The following is a 6,672-nucleotide window of genomic DNA, read 5'->3' as shown; positions in this document are numbered from 1 at the left end:
TACCACTCATGGCTGCTATAGGACCTGAACTATGCCCATGAATTAATCTCCATAGTGGCAGAAGAGAAGAATGTATTGCTATTGTCAATATTTTTGTTTTAAAGTCCTAGGTGACAACAAGAGTTATATCGGAAGACCTCACAAGAGAGTGTCTCAAATGATACCTTCATTTTATTTTATTTGACTTTTGTTTTGTTTTGTTTTGTTTTTTGAGACAAAGTCTCGCTTTGTCTCCCAGCCTGGAGTGCAGTGGTACGATCTCAGCTCACTGCGACCTCCACCTCCCGGGTTCAAGCAATTCTCCTGCCTCAGGCCCTCAGCCTCCTGAGCAGCTGGGATTACAGGCCCCCATCACCACGCCTGGCTAAGTTTTGTATTTTTATTTTTTTTTAGTAGCGACGGAGTTTCACCATGTTGGCCAAGCTGATCTTGAACTCCTAACCTCAGGTGATACACCAGCCTCGGTCTCCCAAAGTGCTGGGATTACAGGCATGAGCCACCGCACCCAGCCCCTTCATTTTACAAATGGGTGAACTAAGGCTTAGAGAGGTGAAGTGATTTGCCCAAGTCTCCTTTCTCAAATATGAGTGTTCTTTTTACAACCACATATAGGTTAAATGCAACTTAATCTAAACATTGTAAGAAAGAAACATTCTGTTAATAGACGTTTTTCAACATATAAAATAGGTACTAAAAATATATTTCTGTTTCATGGTATATGTGACTAAGGAAAGAAAGAAGAGGAGAAGGAGTTAAAAAAATAACTCGTTGGAAGAAGCTTTTTTTAAAAAATAACTAATTGGAAGAAAAACAAAGAAAATAATGTTGACACCTTGACTCATTAAAAACCAACCAAAAAGAGACAAGATACACAGAGAGGACAAAACAGAGAGAAAAGAAAAGGAACATCAAGACACAGAAAGAGTAGATTCATGACATATAAATCTGATGCATTAAAAGATGTCTTGATATTTATGCTACCTGTTAAAATTATCATTTAATTCAATGTTATCAAGGCTACGTGCCATAGCATTAAACACTAGAATTAAAATTGAAGCGTCATTTAGTCCAAGCGTTTTTTAGTTTTTATCTCTTTAAATATAAATTATCATAATGCAGAACTATATCTCAGATTGTTATTAATAGAATTTATATGAGGATGTTGTCTCTGGTCCTTTGAATGAGTGATAATATAAAAAGAAGGGCATTTTGTGAAAATATGGAGGATAAGGTAAGAAATTATAGTTTGAATAAAGCTATAAAGATGGAAATACATTTACAGAAAGAGACAGATCCTTTTTCCCAAACACAATCTGACTTTTATTACAGAAAGCATACATTTAAATATTATTACAGATGATTTTTATTGTTTTATAAATTTAACTCTTTGTTTCCTTAAACAGTTGTTGAAGGTTCGGCATATGCAAGGTACATGCAAAGTCTGGCTTATGCTATTATTTTATGTACAATTTCTACACATCTGATATAGACACACAATCAGCTCTGTCTCATATCGTGAGAACAATCTGTAGAATGAGTTAAAATGATTAGTAACCATTTTCTTATATATGTAGAACTCCTATGTATGTAGAACTCGTATGCAGGTCTCGGGGGTTGTTTAGATTAGATTTGACATTTGTCTTGATTTCATCATCATTCCACTTAATGGATACTGAAGAACAAAATGATCTCCAATGTCCAAATGATGATGCCATTGGGAAATTTTTGTCACATAAAGCTGGTACCCTAAAAGGATATACCTTTAGCCAAACATAAATCACATACACACACAGGCATGTGCTTCCAGAAAACTGCAATGAAAATTTCCTGCTGATAAACAGAAAGGAGATGGCTCCTGAGATGCTTGAATTTGCAGCCTAAATTCACATAACTTGTACTATCCAATAAACTTCAAATTAGGATGTTATTATGAAATGGTCCAGACTTTATACTGGTAGCCCAAGATTTCTGACAGAAGCAAATACATGTTCTCTCTGGGGAGAGACATGTATTAATATTAGGCTTCAAAGTGTTCCTACAAGTTTAGGAGAGAATGGGAGCCCAGAGGTGTAAGCCCAACACTTTCTAAAGCAGTGGGAAAGAGCTTTATCTGTGGGAAGGATCCACCGATCAAGAAGAGGTGACTGATACTGAGCCCAGATTTTGGCTTCAAAAAGGCTAGGGTGACTCTCATATACCCTCTATGGGCTGAGATACTAAAAACTATAGCTTTATGGTAATGGAGAACCAAAAAGAAAACAGCACTAGAAACCCGGGTTCACAACATCTGGATGGTCCAGAAAACCCCAGAAATGGAACCTGAATTAAGATGGGTCAGAATGACTGCAATTGCAATCCCAGCACTTTAGGAGACCAAGGTGGGAGGATTGCCTGAGGCCAGGAGTTTGAGACCAGCCTGGGCAACATCACAGCACCCTATCTCTACAAAAAAAATTTACAGAATAGCCAGACATTGTGTCACAGGCCTGTAGTCCCAACTACTCAAAAGGCTAAGGAGGGAGGATGGCTTCAGCCAAAAAATTTGAGACTGCAATGAGCTATGATAACACTACTGCACTTTAGCTTGGGAGACAGAGCAAGATCCTATCAAAAAAAAAAAGAAAGAAAGAGAGAAGGAAGGAAGGAAGGAAGGAAGGAAGGAAGGAAGGGAGGAAGGGAGGGAGAGAAAGAAAGAAAGAAAAAGAGAAAGAGAGGGAGAAAGAAAGAAAGGAAGGAAAAAGAGAGAGAGAAGGAAGGAAGGAAAGAAGGAAGGAAGGAAGGAGAGAGAAAGAGAAAGATAAGAAAGAGAAGAAAGAGAAAGAGAGAGAGGAGGGAGGGAGAGAGGGAGGAAGGAAGGAAGGAACAAAGGAAGGAAGGAAGGAGAGAGAGAGAGACAGAGCAAATGAAAGAAAAGGAAAGAAAAGAAATGCTGGACCAGGCATGGTGGCTCATGTCCATAATCCCAACACTTTGGGAGTCCAAGGCAAGAGAGTGGCCTGAGGCCTGGAGATTGAGACCAGTCTGAGCAACATCGATAAAACCCCGTATCTACAGAAAAATAAAATAAATAAAAATTTTAAAAAGCTGGGCACGGTGGCTACGGTCCCAGCTACTCAGAAGGCTGAAGAGGGAGGATATCTTGAGCCCAGGAATTGGAGGCTATAATGAGCTATGATGGCACCACTGCACTTCAGCCTGGGTGACAGAGCAAGACTCTGTTTCTAAAAAAATAAAAAAGATGGTCCCAGATTGAGAGCACCCCAGATGCCTCAGAAACAAACACAGAAATTCCCTCTGAGATTCTATCACCTTAGCCTTAATTATTCCTATAATTAAAATTTTAGTTAAAGTGTTCAGCAATGTCAAAAAATAACTAGGCACACAGGAAACATGTCACCAGGAGCAAGAACCGGCAGAAACAAACAGCTAGCCAAAATAAATACACACAGGTCTGTGATTGGAAGTATCAGTACAGATCCTAAGATAAGTATGCATAAGTTGTTCAAAGAAATAAAAGCAAAGATAGGACATTTCAGCGGGGAACAGAAAATTACAAACAGTAACATAGAAGATTAGAAAGAAGTGGTGTTTGAAAAGTGAAAGAATTCTAAATTTGAATCTGTCTTTTTAGATTGTTATAAAGGTATATTTGTCAAGTTAAAAGGCTAGGACATATTTTCTTTAATAGTTCATTAGCTTGATTCATAACTTACAAACATTTAGACATATGGTATGTGCCATCATTTGTATTCATGATGCAGGCTTAGGAGTAAACCTGTAAAAGAATAAAATGAAAACTTCATGCCAATAAATTTGAAAATTAAAAAAAAATGGAAAAGTTTCCAGACCAAGATAGCTTACCCAAACAGATCAACAGTAATAAATCATATATCTGAACAACTCTGTTACCATTATTAAGAACAAAAATAAAGTCAGTAATTAAAAATCTTTTCACAAAGCAAAATCTAGGTCTAGAGGATTTTATAGGAAAGTTGGGCTTATCCTAGGAATACCAGATTGATTTCATATTACAAAATCAATTAATGTGGCCTACCATATTAACAGATTAAATGAGGGAAAAAATTACGTGATTATCTCAGTGAATATGGAAAAAGCACTGGAAAAACTTCAGCATCCAGTCACAATAAAGACTGAAAAAACTATGAGTGGATAGAACATTCCTCAATCTGACTAAAAGTATCTACAAATCCTACATCAATCACAGTATTTAAAGTTCACACCTTTCCCTTTAAGATTAGGAATAAGACAAGGATGATAACTATTGCCTCTTCCAGTCACCATTTTACTGGAAGTTTTATCCAATACAGTCAGACCTCCCAAAAAAAATTAAAAAGAAAGAAACAAAATTATCATTTCTCATGGATGATATGATTGTGTATATGGAAAACCCAAAAACCCATAAAAGTGTTTAGAATTTAAAAGAGAGTTAATTCAGGTTTTAAAAATATATGCATAAAATAAACATACAAAAATCTGCATTTCTATATATAAGTCACAACAGAAAAGGAAACAAAAATAGTGTTTAGAATAGCATCAAAATTATGAAACATCAAGAAAGAAATCTAACACAAAACATGCAAGAACTCTGTGGAGAAAATTATTTAACTTTGTTGGAAGAAAGTAAAGAAGTGCTAAATATACAGCAAGATATAAAATGTCTGAAGGATTGGAAAAACTAATATTGTAATAATACTGTGGCTGAGGCTGGTAGTTGCCCATCACAATCTATTTTCTCTTTCCTCCATGGTGCTAGAGTATGTTGGGTGCATGATTACCCAGCTAGAACTACATTTCCCAGCCACGTTAGTTGGATGTGCCCATGTCATTAACTTTCCTCCCACAGAACATAGGCCGAGACCATGCTGGGCCTTATGTTATCAGACACTTTCCTCTTCCCATTGGCTGGAGTCAGTGAATTGCAACAGCCCAACATGGACCACACTGGGGGTTTCTGGGTATTGCAGGCTTTCCCTATGTTCTGTGTGATCTAAATGGTAATTATACATACGCATGCATGCAAAATTTGATTGAGCTACAAAACTAAAATTTGAACATTTCACTGTCTTTGTTTTACCTCCATTATAGCAAGTTTTACAAAAAAGTAACTTGATTGCAGAAGAGGGTAAGCCTGAGTTTAGCACAATCATTTAGGATGGTGGTGCAGCATTTTAGGTGAGAGATAATATCAGCCGGAACTAGGGTGATGACTTGAGGAGATGAAGAAGATGAATGATTTGAAATATATTAAAGGAGTTTAAATCCACAGGATATGGTGTGGTGAATGGTAATAAATTTGGATGTGAGAGGTGAGGGAGACAGAAGCTTAGGGAAAGATGTCCAGTGTTCTAGATCTATTTAAACAAGCTGAACAAAGCAGCCCAGAAAGTATGGGTCTGGCCTGAGGAAGGAATCTCCAGCTGCTTTTCACACTTATTTGGAAAACAGTGAAACTAGTGAGCAATGTTAATTTTTATGAGGCTCTCCAAGCCAACCCTGATAATTGAGTTTAAATGTTAAGTTTACGGTGTTACTAGTGCCCTTAGCTTTCCTCGCAAAGAATTAATTGATTTAATTTTAGAATCTGAATGTTCTGTAATTACTCTACATTGCATTAAAGAAGTTTCCTATATTACTGTTTGACAATGTTTTGTGTGAAGAACACAAAGTAGAATGATTTTTTCTTTTCTTTTCTTTTCTTTTGGAGACGGAGTCTCGCTCTTGTCACCCAGGCTGCAGTGCAGTGGCGCGATCTCGGCTCACTGCAACCTCTGCCTCCCGGTTCAAGTGATTCTCCTGCCTCAGACTCCTGGGTAGCTGAGACTACAGGCATGCACCACCATACCCGGCAAGTTTTTGTATTTTTTTTTAAGCATAAATGGGGTTTCACCATATGTCAGGTTCTAACTCAGGTGCAAGTGGAGTTGGTGGGCGAGTGGCGGGTAGCTGGAAAAGCACTCGAGGAATTGTAGACAGTTTTCAAGATGGTTCTACTCTGTGGGCACGAGTGAGCCATATGTACAACGTTAGCAGGGTAATTATACCTTTACAGACAATAGTGGCTCTGAGCCAAGCACGAGCTCACGTGGGTGATCATCTAATGTGCCTCACATGGCCTGGTTACATAATGTGTGGGGTTGTGCATCTGCGCTCCAAACACGCTGAGTCATGCTGCACCAGAAGGCCACCTCAGCCTACTCCTGACTAAAGTACAGCCATTCCCCTTACACTATGTTGGCCAGCCTGGTCTCAAACCTCTGACCTCAAGTGATCTGCCTGCCTTGGCCTCCCAAAGTGCTGGGATTACAGGCGTGAGCCACCGCACCCAGCCAGAATGGTTTTTATTAGAATGAATAACATGTTGTGTGTAAGATTAGTTGTGTTTAGTATGGGTGTTTTGCTTTCAATTCTACTTTGATATTCCTTAGAACTTTGGATGAAAAACCTTCATTGTATTTTTATTAGAACTTGACTTTTTTATAAATCCCCTCACCCCTCAAAAAAGAAAGAGAATATCTCTATTATTAGGAAATACACAGTAAAATATTTTAGGGTAAAGTGATACTGGGGTAAAAAGCCATGATTTATGCAATTTATATTGGTAGTATAATGGTAAATTGTGAAGAGTCAAGACAGCAAATTACAAACAAATGA

This window comes from Theropithecus gelada, chromosome 17 (assembly GCF_003255815.1).
Source record: "Theropithecus gelada isolate Dixy chromosome 17, Tgel_1.0, whole genome shotgun sequence".
Classification (NCBI taxonomy): Eukaryota; Metazoa; Chordata; class Mammalia; order Primates; family Cercopithecidae; genus Theropithecus; species Theropithecus gelada.
Note: the sequence above shows the minus strand (reverse complement) of the source record.